General features: G+C 43.2%; 1 protein-coding gene across 1 annotated transcript in view; it reads right to left on the bottom strand.

The window, feature by feature from the left end:
• tspan7b (tetraspanin 7b) overlaps nucleotides 1–15669 on the bottom strand; it is a 68456-nt gene that overhangs the window by 35145 nt on the left and 17642 nt on the right. The gene's annotated exons all lie outside the window — the stretch shown is intronic.

Raw genomic sequence — 15669 nt, 5'->3', positions numbered from 1 at the left:
CCGCACCTAGTGCACTTGCCTGCTAGGGGGGGTCTGGGGGCATGCTCCCCCATAAAAATTTTGAAATCTATGTTAGCTTAGGATATATTTCCTGCTATTTTGAGTCAAAATCTAACAATATTCTCCTTAACAAATTTTCACATTTATTAGCAAATATTTTCAAAAAAATTTATTATGTGATGAAATTAATGTATACAAGTTTACACATATATCAAATTCTTGCACACTTTTGAATTATTTGGAATTCTTTGCCTTGTATTGATAACTAGGTCAACGCAGAGTAAAGATGTGCGGTTTGCGGTCTCATCCGCGGACGCGGGTCGGGAGGGTGACATGACGAAAAAATAGATTTTAAATAGATTCGGGCGGGTGGCGGTTGAACCATTCGGAAATATATATACATAGTTAAATGTTATGTTGAAGAGGTTCATTTAGCCTACTGATGTGTATTTATAAATGGTTGATTTATATAGGCTAGTAGGTAAAGTGTTGTACCTGACAACTCTTGATGGTACAATCCATATAACACGTCACGCTAACATCACGTGACACCTCTGATGAAGGCTGCAGAAGCAAGGTAGCCCAAACTTGTCAGGTACAACACTTTACCTTACTAGCCTGTATAAATCAACCATTTATAAATAGTTAAATGTTGTTACCCACATACGAAAAACAAGCAGCACTCTTTGAAACAGTATGTGGGCATACTTTTATTTTGAAGTGCCTCGTTTGGTCTGTCGACGGATGTAAGGAAGCTACTTCCGGGTACGGCCAACGAGGTATTTGTTTGTCATTTGTTGGTATTTTACTTGGTAAAATGATTGATCCACATGCTGTGCATGTTATTATTTTTACGTTTGTAACGTGCTTTATTTATTACAGTTTTCACGTTGAATTTGAAGGGAAAGGAAGCCTTCAAATAAATCAGTTCAAGAAAGCCATTGTGTCTGTGCTATTTGGAGGGAGTTACACTTTCTAACCTCACTAATGTCTTGCATCGTCTATATTAGATATATAAAAACGGGCGGGTGGCGGGCGGTTGTGGCTTTGATAAAATGTTGGTGCGGGTGGATGGCGACTTTAGTGATGTAGTTGCGGATGATATAATTGCCTATCTGCTAGGGGTGTGACGGTACACAAAAATTTCGGTTCGGTACGTACCTCGGTTCAGAGGTCACGGTTCGGTTCATTTTCGGTACAGTAAGAAAACAACAAAATATACATTTTTTGATTATTTATTTAACAAATTTGTTAAATCTTCCACCAAAAACATTTTTCTTAGTGGAATATTTGATGTGAAGTAATCGGAAACTTGAATAGGAATATAAATTAATAATAACATTGATTTTGATTCAATATTATGTTGTGAGCAATGACAGTTTGAAAGAAAAAAAAACAGCTTTGTTTTATTAGTCATTGATTGATTGATTGATACTTTTATCAGTAGATTGCACAGTTCAGTACATATTCCGTACAATTGACCACTAAATGGTAACACCCGAATAAGTTTTTCAACTTGTTTAAGTCGGGGTCCACGTTAATCAATTCATGGTAACGTTGCAGTAACGTTGCAACTTTTTCTAAATTAGATTTTGCCTTTCCATCCATCCATCCATCATCTTCCGCTTATCCGGGGTCGGGTCGCGGGGGCAACAGCCTAAGCAGGGAAGCCCAGACTTCCCTATCTCCAGCCACTTCGTCTAGCTCTTCCCGGGGGATCCCGAGGCGTTCCCAGGCCAGCCGAGAGACATAGTCTTCCCAACGTGTCCTGGGTCTTCCCCGTGGCCTCCTACCAGCTGGACGTGCCCTAAACACCTCCCTAGGGAGGCGTTCGGGTGGCATCCTGACCAGATGCCCGAACCACCTCATCTGGCTCCTCTCGATGTGGAGGAGCAGCGGCTTTACGTTGAGCTCCTCCCGGATGGCAGAGCTTCTCACCCTATCTCTAAGGGAGAGCCCCGCCACCCGGCGGAGGAAACTCATTTCGGCCGCTTGTACCCGTGATCTTATCCTTTCGGTCATGACCCAAAGCTCATGACCATAGGTGAGGATGGGAACGTAGATCGACCGGTAAATTGAGAGCTTTGCCTTCCGGCTCAGCTCCTTCTTCACCACAACGGATCGATACAACGTCCGCATTACTGAAGACGCCGCACCGATCCGCCTGTCGATCTCACGATCCGCTCTTCCCCCACTTGAAAACAAGTCTCCTAGGTACTTGAACTCCTCCACTTGGGGCAGAGTCTACTCCCCAACCCGGAGATGGCACTCCACCCTTTTCCGGGCGAGAACCATGGACTCGGACTTGGAGGTGCTGATTCTCATTCCGGTTGCTTCACACTCGGCTGCGAACCGATCCAGTGAGGGCTGAAGATCCCGGCCAGATGAAGCCATCAGGACTACATCATCTGCAAAAATCAGAGACCTAATCCCGTGGCCACCAAACCGGATCCCCTCAACGCCTTTGGCTGCGCCTAGAAATTCTGTCCATAAAAGTTATGAACAGAATCCGTGACAAAGGACAGCCTTGGCGGAGTCCAACCCTCACTGGAAACGTGTCCGACTTACTGCCAGCAATGCGGACCAAGTTCTGACACTGATCATACAGGGAGCGGACTGCCACAATAAGACAGTCCGGTACCCCATACTCTCTGAGCACTCCCCACAGGACTTCCCAAGGGACACGGTCGAATGCCTTCTCCAAGTCCACAAAGCACATGTAGACTGGTTGGGCAAACTCCCATGCACCCTCGAAAACCCTGCCGAGAGTATAGAGCTGGTCCACAGTTCCACGACCAGGACGAAAACCACACTGTTCCTCCTGAATCCGAAGTTCGACTACCCGGCGAAGCCTCCTCTCCAGTACACCTGAATAAACCTTACCGGGAAGGCTGAGGAGTGTGATCCCACGATAGTTGGAACACACCCTCCGGTCCCCCTTCTTAAAGAGAGGGACCACCACCCCGGTCTGCCAATCCAGAGGTACCGCCCCCGATGTCCACGCGATGCTGCAGAGTTTTGTCAACCAAGACAGCCCCTAGCATCCAGACCCTTAAGGAACTCCGGGCGGATCTCATCCACCCCCGGGGCCTTGCCGCCGAGGAGCTTTTTAACTACCTCAGCGACATCAGCCCCAGAAATAGGAGAGTCCACCACAGATTCCCCAGGCACCGCTTCCTCAAAGGAAGACGTGGTGGTGGGATTGAGGAGGTCTTCGAAGTATTGCTTCCGACCGATCCACAACATCCGCAGTCGAAGTCAGCAGAACACCATCCGCACCATACACGGTGTTGATAGTGCACGCTTCCCCTTCCTGAGGCGGCGTATGGTTGTCCAGAATCGCTTCGAAGCCTCTCCGGAAGTCGTTTTCCATGGCTTCCCCGAACTCTTCCCATGTCCGAGTTTATGCCTCCGCGACCACTAAAGCTGCACAACGCTTGGCCCGTCGGTACCTGTCCACTGCCTCCGGAGTCCTATGAGCCAAAAGAACCCGATAGGACTCCTTCTTCAGCTTGACGGCATCCCTCACTGCTGGTGTCCACCAACGGGTTTTGGGATTACCGCCACGACAGGCACCAACAACCTTGCGGCCACAGCTCCAATCAGCCGCCTCAACAATAGAGGTTCGGAACATGGTCCACTCGGACTCAATGTCCCGCACCAACCTCGTGACATGTTCAAAGTTCTCCCGGAGGTGTGAATTGAAACTCTCTCTGACAGGAGACTCTGCCAGACGTTCCCAGCAGAACCTCACAATGCGTTTGGGCCTGCCAGGTCTGTCCGGCATCCTCCCCCACCATCGCAGCCAACTCACCACCAGGTGGTGATCGGTAGAAAGCTCCGCCCCTCTCTTCACCCTAGTGTCCAAAACATAAGGCCGCAAATCCGATGACACAACTACAAAGTCGATCATGGAACTGCGGCCTAGGGTGTCCTGGTGCCAAGTGCACATATGGACACCCTTATGTTTGAACATGGTGTTTGTTATGGACAGTCTGTGACGAGCACAAAAGTCCAATAACAAAACACCACTCGGGTTTAGATTCGAGCGACCATTCTTCCCAATCACGCCTCTCCAGGTTTCACTGTCGTTGCCAACATGAGCGTTGAAGTCCTCCAGTAGGACAAGGGAATCACTCGGGGGAGCACTTTCCAGTACTCCCTCGAGTGTACCCAAAAAGGGTGGGTATTCTGAACTGCTGTTTGGTGCGTAAGCACAAACAACAGTCAGGACCCGTCCCCCCACCCGAAGGCGAAGGGAAGCTACCCTCTCGTCCACTGGGTTGAACTCAAACGTGCAGGCTTTGAGCCGGGGGGCAACGAGAATTGCCACCCCAGCACGTCGCCTCTCACTGCCGGGAACGCCAGAGTGGAAGAGGGTCCAGTCCCTCTAGAGAGAACTGGTTCCAGAGCCCTTGCTGTGCGTCGAGGTGAGTCCGACCATATCCAGCCGGAACATCTCTACCTCGCGGACTAGCTCAGGCTCCTTTCCCCCCAGTGAGGTGACGTTCCACGTCCCAAGAGCTAGCTTCTGTAGCCGAGGATCGGACCGCCAAGTGCCCTGCCTTCGGCTGCTGCCCAGCTCACAATGCACCCAACCTCTATGGCCCCTCCTATGAGTGGTGAGCCCATTGGAGGGATGACCCACGTTGCCTCTTCGGGCTGTGCCCGGCCGGGCCCCATGGGGACAGGCCCGGCCACCAGGCGCTCGCCATCGTGCCCCAACTCCGGGCCTGGCTCCAGAGCGGGGCCCCGGTGACCCGCGTCCGGGCGACGGAAATCTGAGTTCATTTTGTTGTAATTCCATAGAAGTCTTTGAGCTGCTCTTTGTCTGATCACTCACCTAGGACCTGTTTGTCTTGGGAGACCCTACCAGGGGGCATGAAAGCCCCCAGACAACATAGCTCCTACGATCATTGGGACACGCAAACTCCTCTACCACGGTAAGGTAGCAGCTCAGAGAGGAGTTAAGCTTTTTTATTTCACTTTTGTTTATGTGTGTGTTTATTTTGATAGTATTTTTAGAATGTGTCGTGGGCCTTTAAAACATTAGCTGTGGGCCGCAAATGGCCTCTGGGGCACACTTTTGACACCCCTGCTATAGATAATAAAAAATAAAATCTGATAAATCTATGGGTAAAAAGCAGAGCCTGGCGACGCATGCGCGTTTATCATAACTCTCTCGCTCTCTCTGTCTCTGCCTCTCCCTCACGAATGCTGCTTCCGTGCAGCATTTTTTTTGTGGTTTTTAACCCCTTCTTAACCCTGAACGTACATTGAAAATACACGCAACCTTTAACTTAAAATGCCGGACATTCGAGGCATTTAAGAAACTCCACCTGGACAGCTCCGCAAAGAGGACATATCCCGTGAGAAGAGGAGGTGTGGTCAGTCTATCATACCTTGATCGCTGCTAGCATGCCGTGTGTTGTTAGTTTTTTTGATTGATTGAAACTTTTATTAGTAGATTGCACAGTACAGTACATATTCCGTACAATTGACCACTAAATGGTAACACCCGAATAGGTTTTTCAACTTGTTTAAGTCGGGGTCCACGTAAATCAATTCATGGTGCATTGTTTATACAACGTGCGGTGCGCTACCTATATCTCCGTGACGTTCGGTTCACCTTCGGACCGAAACCCCCGTACCGAAACGGTTCAATACAAATACACGTACCGTACGCAACACCCCTACTATCCGCGCATCTCTAACGCAGAGACAAAAACCACCCTGGTGTCGCCAAAATCGGCGGAATTCCGCGGAAAATTCCCATCCCTGATAGTTATCCCCGGACAGGACATACAACGCAAACAAACCAAATCATGATTTTTTTGCTTCAATCTGTTAATTTTGTAGATAAAAATGAACACTCCAAAACATACTTCTTAACACCCACGCCCCTGTTGCCAAGCCATTTGTGTCTCCCCCACATTATATCTCAAATGATGTGTCAGATGCAGGAAGTACAAGAGTCCGCATGAACAATGTGATTGTGACTGGCTGTCAGGTCTAATTGCAGAGCAGCTGATAACAGAGGAGGATGCGTCAACGGAGTAACAGGTGGACAAGTTTCTGCAATCAAAGGGAGACTAGTGGTCGTGAATGTCAACAACATCGACACATGCGTTCCAATAATACCTGTCATCATCATTAAGTTTACTAAAAAAAAAAAAAAGGCAAGGTGGTATCGCTGAAGCAGGGGGTCGAGCTGAAAGGAACCAACGTCGACATCGATGAGCAGCTGGCAAAATGCAACGCTGGCATCGCCAAGAAGCAACTTGAGGAAAATTCAACAGTATCATCCACATCAAAATTAATGAAAGACAGGAAGAAGATATAGAATAGAATAGAAAGTACTTTATTGATCCCTGGGGGATATTCAGCACCACAGTTTGCTGACAATAGACAATAATAATAATAATAAATAATATATAATATATATTATATATATAACAAAGACAAAAGACAAAGACGGAGCGAACTGCAGCAGCGGCCGTCTGGATAGTACTTGTTGTTTAGGAACTGAACTAATACTGAAGATTAAATCATCTCGACTACTAAAAAATAAAATACCCAGCTTGGCGCAACTAATGTCAGCAATAACAATTCTAAAATAGTATATCTATCTATATATACATATACAAATCCCATTTCCGTATGAGTTGGGAAATTGGGTTAGATGTAAATATAAATAAATAAATAAATGGGTTGTACTTGTATAGCGCTTTTCTACCTTCAAGGTACTCAAAGCGCTTTGACACTACTTCCACATTTACCCATTCACACACACATTCACACACTGATGGAGTGAGCTGCCATGCAAGGCGCCAACCAGTACCCATCAGGAGCAAGGGTGAAGTGTCTTGCTCAGGACACAACGGACGTGACGAGGTTGGTACTAGGTGGGAATTGAACCAGGGACGCTCGGGTTGCGCACGGCCACTCTCCCCACTGCGCCACGCCGTCGGAATACAATGATTTGCAAATCCTTTTCAACCCATATTCAGTTGAATGCACTACAAAGTCAAGATATTTAATGTTCAAACTCATAAACTTTATTTTTTTTGCAAATAATAATTAACTTGGAATTTCATGGCTGCAACACGTGCCAAAGTAGTCGGGAAAGGGCATGTTCACCACTGTTACATCACCTTTTCTTTTAACAACACTCAAACGTTTGGGAACTGAGGAAACTAATTGTTGAAGCTTTGAAAGTGGAATTCTTTCCCATTCTTGTTTTATGTAGAGCTTCAGTCGTTCAACAGTCCGGGGTCTCTGCTGTCATATTTTACGCTTCATAATGCGCCACACATTTTCGATGGGAGACAGGTCTGGAATGCAGGCGGGCCAGGAAAGTACCCGCACTCTTTTTTTATGAAGCCACTCTGTTGTAACACGTGCTAAATGTGGCTTGGCATTGTCTTGCTGAAATAAGCAGGGCGTCCATGAAAAAGACGGCGCTTAGATGGCAGTTGTTCCAAATCCTGTATGTACCTTTCAGCATTAATGGTGCCTTCACAGATGTGTAAGTTACCCATGCTTTGGGCACTAATGCACCCCCATACGATCACAGATGCTGGCTTTTGAACTTTGCGTCGATAACAGTCTGGATGGTTCGCTTTCCCTTTGGTCTTAATGACACGATGTCGAATATTTCCAAAAACAATTTTAAATGTGGACTCGTCAGACCACAGAACACTTTTCCACTTTGCATCAGTCCATCTTAGATGATCTTGGGCCCAGAGAAGCCGGTGGTGTTTCTGGATGTTGTTAATAAATGGCTTACGTTTTGTATAGTAGAGCTTTAACTTGCACTTACAGATGTAGTGATGCACTGTATTTAGTGACAGTGGTTTTCTGAAGTGTTCCTGAGCCCATGTGGTGATATCCTTTAGAGATTGATGTTGGTTTTTGCTACAGTGCCGTCTGAGGGATCGAAGGTCACGGTCATTCAATGTTGGTTTCCAGCCATGCTGCTTACGTGGAGTGATTTCTCCAGATTCTCTGAAACTTTAGATGATATTATGGAGCGTAGATGTTGAAATCCTTAAATTTCTTGCAATTGCACTATGAGAAACGTTGTTCTTAAACGGTTTGAGTATTTGGTCACACAGTTGTGGACAAAGGGGTGTACGTCGCCCAATCCTTTCTTGTGAAAGACTGAGCATTTTTTGGGAAGCTGTTTGTATACCCAATAATGGAACCCACCTGTTCCCAATTAGCCTGCACACCTATGGGATGTTCCAAATAAGTGTTTGATGAGCACTCCTCAACTTTATCAGTATTTATTGCTACCTTTTCCAACTTCTTTGTCACGTGTTGCTGACATCAAATTCTAAAGTTAATGATTATTTGCAAAAAAAAAAAAGTATCAGTTTGAACATCAAATATGTTGTCCTCTCAGCATATTCAATTGAATATGGGTTGAAAATGATTTGCAAATCATTGTAATCCGTTTATATTTACATCCAACAACAATTAGTTTCCTCGGTTCCCAAACGTTTATTGAGTGTTGTTAAAAGAAAAGGTGATGTAACACAGTCATGTGCATGCCCTTTCCCAACTACTTTGGCACGTGTTGCAGCCATGAAATTCTAAGTTAATAATTAGTACTTGCAAAAAAAAAAATTAAGTTTATGAGTTTGAACATCAAATATCTTGTCTTTGTAGTGCATTCAATTGAATATGGGTTAAAAAGGATTTGCAAATCATTGCATTCCATTTATATTTACATCTAACACAATTTCCTAACTCATATGGAAACGGGGTTTGTATTTATATATATATATATATATATATATATATATATATATATATATATATATATATATATATATATACATATATATATATATGTGTGTGTGTATAGCATATATTAGGAGTGTAACAGTACACAAAAATTTCGGTTCGGTACATACCTCGGTTGAGAGGTCAGGGTTCAGTTCATTTTCGGTACAGTAAGAAAACAACAAAATATAAATTTTTTGATTATTTATTTAACAAATTTGCTAAATATTCCAACAAAAATATTTTTCTTAGTGAAATATTTGATGTGAAGTAATCAGAAACTTGGATAGGTCAGTAATTCATAATAACATTGATTTTGATTCAATATCATGTTTTGAGCAATGACAGTTTGAAAGAAAAAAAACAGCTTAGTTTTACTAGTAAACGTTGCAAGTTTTTCTAAATTATATTTAGCCTTTAAGCTTTTTTATTTCCCTTTTGTTTATGTTTTTGTTTATTTTAATAGTATTTTTAGAATATGCCGTGGGCCTTTAAAATATTAGCTGTGTGCTGCAAATGGCCTCTGTTGCACACTTTTGACACCCCTGCTATAGATAATTAAAAATAAAATCTGATGAATCTATGGCTAAAAAGCAGAACCTGGCGACGCATGCGCAATTATCATAACTCTCTCGCTCTCTCTGTCTCTGCCTCTCCCTCACGAATGTTGCTGCCGTGCACCACATTTTTTTTTGTTTTCAAACACATTTTTAACCCTAAACGTACATTGAAAATAAACGCAACCATAACTTAAAATGCCGGACATTCGAGGCATTTAAGAAACTCCACCTGGACAGCTCCGCAAAGAGGACATGTCCCGTGAAAAGAGGAGGTGTGGTCAGTCTATCATAGCCCAGTCGTTGCTAGCGTGCTGTGTGTTGGGTTTTTTTGATTGATTGAAACTTTTATTAGTAGATTGCACAGTACAGTACATATTCCGTACAATTGACCACTAAATGGTAACACCTGAATAAGTTTTTCAACTTGTTTAAGTCGGGGTCCACGTAAATCAATTCGTGGGGCCTCGGCGTGCATTGTTTAAACCAGTGGTCCCCAGCTGCGACTCGATTGGTAATTTTTTTTTATTTTTATTAAATCAATATAAAAAAAACAAGATACACTTACAATTAGTGCACCAACCCCCAAAAACTCCCATTTTCATGACAAAAACCTCCCTTTTTCATGACAAAGAAAAAAAAAAAAAAAAAAAAAAGAAAAAAATATAATAATTCCCCCAGGGATCAATATAGTACTTTCTATTCTATTTTATTCTATAACCGCTAAGTCATATGGTTTTTTTCTTGGACGGGTTGACCAAAAACTAATTCTGTTGTACTTTTGAAGCGCAATGACAAATAAAGCATCTTGTAAAAATGGCCCCTGCATCATTTGATGTTTTCCGCAGCCCCTCAGTGGAAAAAGTTTGGACACCCCTGAGGTAATGAATTACTACCCGTTTAGTTTTTTCCTAAGCGACAAATAGGCCTCAACTGGAGAGCAGCAGTCATTAGTCTTAGTCAGCAATGTCCAAAGTATTTCTATTGAGGAAAAACATGTTATGGCTGACAAAAACAGTCTATCACCTAGATCAGTGATTCTCAAGTGGTAGTGGTAGGCAGGCTTCATCTAGAGCAGGGGTCGGCAGCCCACGGCTCCGGAGCCGCATGCGGCTCTTTGGCCACTCTGATGTGGCTCAGCTGCATATGGCTCAGCAGCTTAATCGCCGACCCCCCGATTGTTTCGGGGGTTTCCAGATTTTGGTGCCTCTCCCGGACATCACCTGGAGTTATTAACATTCTCCGATTTTCACTCGGACTACAATATTGAGGGCGTGCCATGATGGCTTTACTTTTAACGTCCTATACAACATGTCATCGCCTGCCTTTACACCATGCTATCTGCATGCTGGCCGGACGCATGCATCTCGCCGCTTCTATCGTCACACGTACGAGATTGCAAGGCATATAGTCAACAGCCATACAGATTACACTGAAGATTGTGATACAAACAACTTTAACACTCTTACTAATATGCGCCACACTGTGAACCCACACCAAACAAGAATGACAAACACATTTCGGGAGAACATCCTCACAGTAACACAACATAAACGCAAAATAACAATTACCCAGAATCCCATGCATCCATGACTCTTCCAGGCTATATTATACACCCCGCTAGCACATGCGTCGGTTGAGGTGGGCGGGGTTGGGGATGCGGGGGTGCATAATATAGCCTGGATGAGTCATGGATGCATGGGATTCTGGGTAATTGTTATGTTGTGTTTATGTTGTGTTACTGTGAGGATGTTCTCCGGAAATGTGTTTGGCATTCTTGTTTGGTGTGGGTTCACAGTGTGGCGCATATTAGTAAAAGTGTTAAAGTTGTTTATATCACAACCTTCAGTGTAACCTGTATGGCTGTTGACTATATGCCTTGCAGTCGTGTACGTGTATCAGCAGAAGCCACGTACAACATGTTACTGGGCTGGCAAGCTGTTTGTACATGTTGTAGAAGGCGTCAAAGGCAATGGTCTTAATAGCACGCTCTTATTATTGTTATCTGGGTGACCATCAGCAGATATTAGCGAGAATGGTTGCGGCTCCCATTATCTTCTTTATTTTGTGAAACGGGTCAAAATGGCTCTTTGAGTGGTAAAGGTTGCCGACCTATGATCTAGAGGCACGCCAAAGAATCACATCATTAAATATTCAAACAGTATTACTGTTCAAACAGTGTGTAATGTTACAGTGGCCTAAAATATCAAATATACTTGAAACTTCTGTCTTGTTTTCAATGGATAGTTAGGCCTACTACGCTACTGTATTTTACCATTGGTCATTATGGTGGTACTTGGAGAGCAAAGTGTTTTCTGAGGTGGTACTTGGTGAAACAAGTTTGAGAACCACTGATCTAGAATGTTATTTTTGAAAGTGAAAGCTCGGGTTAACAAGAAGCGCTGCAGTCTGTCAATGTGTTTTCTCAGTGCAACGCCATCTTTGGTTTCGTCAATTAATGGTGTTTGTTTTTTTTCCCGAGAGGAGTGCCTCTCTCTCTTAACAACGGTGCACTCGCTGTTTATGGCCAACATGATTGCAGATAAATTGTTCACTTGGTTACTTTCCCAGCGCTGTGCTGCAACACTGCTTTGTTGGAGAGTTCTTTGGAAGGACCGATGGGAAATCAAGTCCAAGAGGATACGAGAGGGCTTCTCAACTTGTCGGTTTCTGAATTCCAAACAGCCTGGGACCCCAAAAAAAACCCTACCCCCCCCCCAGTGTAATTCCACACCATGCTAGCGATCCTGGTCGGAGTGTAGAGTTTAAATGAGGTCTCTTTGTTTCTTTTCCAGTCTTCCAAATCAAGAAAGCAGAAGGTGTGACGACAAAATGCAATAGCGAGGACACCACCTGCTCCGTCTGTGCGAGGCGACCTACCAACTATTCGCAGCGGGGAGATTATTTGCCTCGGCAAGCTGATGACAGTGAAAAGCGAGGCCTAGTGAAGAGGCCTCAAAGCACTCCGACACTCCCGGGGTCAGAAAAACGAGCCACTGACAGAGAGATCTCCACGCACGCGAAACCCGAAGCCGTGGACGTCTCAGAGGGCTAATGCCAACTAAATCTAAAAAGGTTGTGGGGTCTTGGTGATGCTAGGGACACGTCTCTTGTCAAGCCAAACTATGACCGCTTACATTTTAAAGTACTGTGGTTGTCCTTGCTCATCTAAAGTCTGGAATCCAATCTTCCCAATCTGGTGCAGGTCTACAATTATTTTCCTGGTGTCCTTCGACAGCTTTCGTCTTGGCCATAGTGGAGTTTGGAGTCTGACTGTTTGAGGCTGTGGACGGGTGTCTTTTATACAGATAACGAGTTCAAACAGGTTCCATTAATACAGGTAACAAGTGGAGGACCGAAGATCTTCTTAAAGAAAAAGTTACAGGTCTGTGAGAGCCAGAGAACTTCCTTGTTTGAAGTGACCAAATACTTATTTTCCACCATAATTTACATATAATTTATTTAAAATTCCTACAACGTGAATTCCTGGATTTTTTATTTCACATTCTGTCCCTCACAGTTGAAGTGTAACTACGATAAAAGATTACAGACCACTGTCATCATTTTAAGTGGGAGAACTTGCACAATCGGTGGCTGACTAAATACTTTTTTGCCCCACTGTATATACACACACATATAAATATATACATACAAATATACACATACATTTATATATACATATACATATATATATATATGTATATATATATATATATATATATATATATGTATATACTAGGGGTTTAACGGTAAGTGTATTTGTATTGAACCGTTTCGTTACGGGGGTTCCGGTTCGGAGGAGTATCGAACGAGTTCCACACGAACATATGAAGTAGCCGCCTATGCTAAAGTCTTAACAAGCTGCTCCGCTCCGTTCTGCATCCGTCTCTGTCTGTACACAGCACCCTGCATTGTCCCACCCACACAACCATCTGATTGGTTACAACCGTAGCGGTAACAAACCAATGAGCAGTGCGTATTCAGAGCGCATGTCGTCAGCGCTTCAGCGTCGAGCAGATAGGTCTTTAGCAGAGGAGCAACGGACTCTCCCCAAATTATACGAAACACTTCCAAGTGAACTACTTTCTAAACATCACTATGAGCCCGTTGACCTTCTAGAAACAAACTGCAGCTCAGCTCACTCGCAGTCCTGGCTTTAGGTGATGGCTAGTTAGCTTTTAGCGTAACATTAGCTCATTTTTCTGTGCTTGTGTGTGTGTGTGTGTGTGTGTGTGTGTGTGTGTGTGTGTGTGTGTGTTACGGACAGTGTTGATTGAGGTGTGTTGAAGCATCAAAAAAGGACATTATATTAAATGAAGAGTTTCTGTCTCTGATAGTTGATATAATAATGTAAGTGCATCATAAAGCCTATATGAACTCCATGGTGTTCAGGGATGTATAGTCTCTCCTATTGCTATTGTACAATTTTTTCAGCAATAGTTACATTAATCATAAGTAATGTAGCAGCCTGGTTTTGAATGGCAGGGTCCCTGTTATCACGTTCATACAAATATAACATTTACATAATAAAAATCAACTACGTGCTTCCCCAATGATATAATAAATCAAGCATAATGAGTTGACTTGAAACTGTTTAATGTTGCACTTTTTATATCTAGAAGAATAGATGTGTCATTTAATTTCATCAAAGCAACAACTTGAGGCAGTTTAATGTGGATTAACGTGTGCAGAACTAATATAGTATTCCCAATGCGATGAGGTGGCGACTTGTCCAGGGTGTACCCCACCTTCCGCCCGATTGAAGCTGAGATAGGCGCCAGCGCCCCCCGCGACCCCGTAAGGGACAAGCGGTAGAAAATGGATGGAATGTTAAAAGGATAAAGCCATTTTTTACAAATTTGGGAATTAAATAACCCAAAAATGTATATGTTGTTGTTTTCTTACTGTACCGAAAATGAATCGAACCGTGACCTCTAAACCGAGGTACGTACCGAACCGAATTTTTGTGTACCGTTACACCACTAGTATATACACACATACATATACATACACACACATATATACATATATATACACATATACATATAAATATATATTTGTATAAACATACATAAATGTATATGTATATACATGAATATAAATACATGCATATGTATATAAAAGTATATATGTATATAAATGCATATATGGAAATGTGTATATATAAATATATATATATATATAAATATAAATGTGTATATATAAATGTATGTATATCGATCCATCCATTTTCTACCGCTTATTCTCTTTAGGGTCGCGGGGGGCAGTGGTGCCTATATTTCAGCTACAATCGGGCGGCCATGTCGCCACGTCATCGCAGGGCTAAATGTATGTATGTATGTATATATATATATATATATATTTACATACAGTGGGGCAAAAAAGTATTTAGTCAGCCACCGATTGTGCAAGTTCTCCCACTTAAAATGATGACAGAGGTCTGTAATTTTCATCATAGGTACACTTCAACTGTGAGAAACAGAATGTGAAAAAAATCCAGGAATTCACATTGTAGGAATTTTTAATAATTTGTAAATTATGGTGGAAAATAAGTATTCGGTCAACCATTCGAAGCTCTCACTGATGGAAGGATGTTTTGGCTCAAAATCTCACGATACATGGCCCCATTCATTCTTTCCTTAACACGGATCAATCGTCCTGTCCCCTTAGCAGAAAAACAGCCCCAAAACATGATGTTTCCACCCCCATGCTTCACAGTAGGTGTGGTGTTCTTGGGGTGCAACTCAGTATTCTTCTTCCTCCAAACACGAGTTGAGTTTACACCAAAATGGATACATGGATGATACAGCAGAGCATTAACACGACGAGTTGAGTTTACACCAACATGGACACATGGATGATACAGCAGAGGATTGGGAGAATTTCATGTGGTGAGATAAAACCAAAATTTAACTTTTTGGTATAAACTCAACTCGTTGTGTTTGGAGGAAGAAGAATACTGAGTTGCATCCCAAGAACACCACACCTACTGTGAAGCATGGGGGTGGAAACATCATGCTTTGGGGCTGTTTTTCTGCTAAGGGTACAGGACGACTGATTCATGTTAAGGACAGAATGAATGGAGCCATGTATCGTGAGATTTTGAACCCAGACCTCCTTCCATCAGTGAGAGTTTTGAATGGTTGACCGATACTTATTTTCCACCATAATTTACAAAAAAAATATTTAAAATACCTATGATGTGAATTCCTGGATTTTTTTTTTTCACATTCTGTCTCTCAGTTAAGGAGTACAGTACCTATGATGAAAATTACAGACCTCTGTCATCATTTTAAGTGGGAGAACTTGCACAATTGGTGGC

This window comes from Nerophis ophidion, linkage group LG19, assembly GCF_033978795.1.
Source record: "Nerophis ophidion isolate RoL-2023_Sa linkage group LG19, RoL_Noph_v1.0, whole genome shotgun sequence".
Taxonomy (NCBI): domain Eukaryota; kingdom Metazoa; phylum Chordata; class Actinopteri; order Syngnathiformes; family Syngnathidae; genus Nerophis; species Nerophis ophidion.
This window is presented reverse-complemented; position numbering and strand designations above follow the sequence as displayed.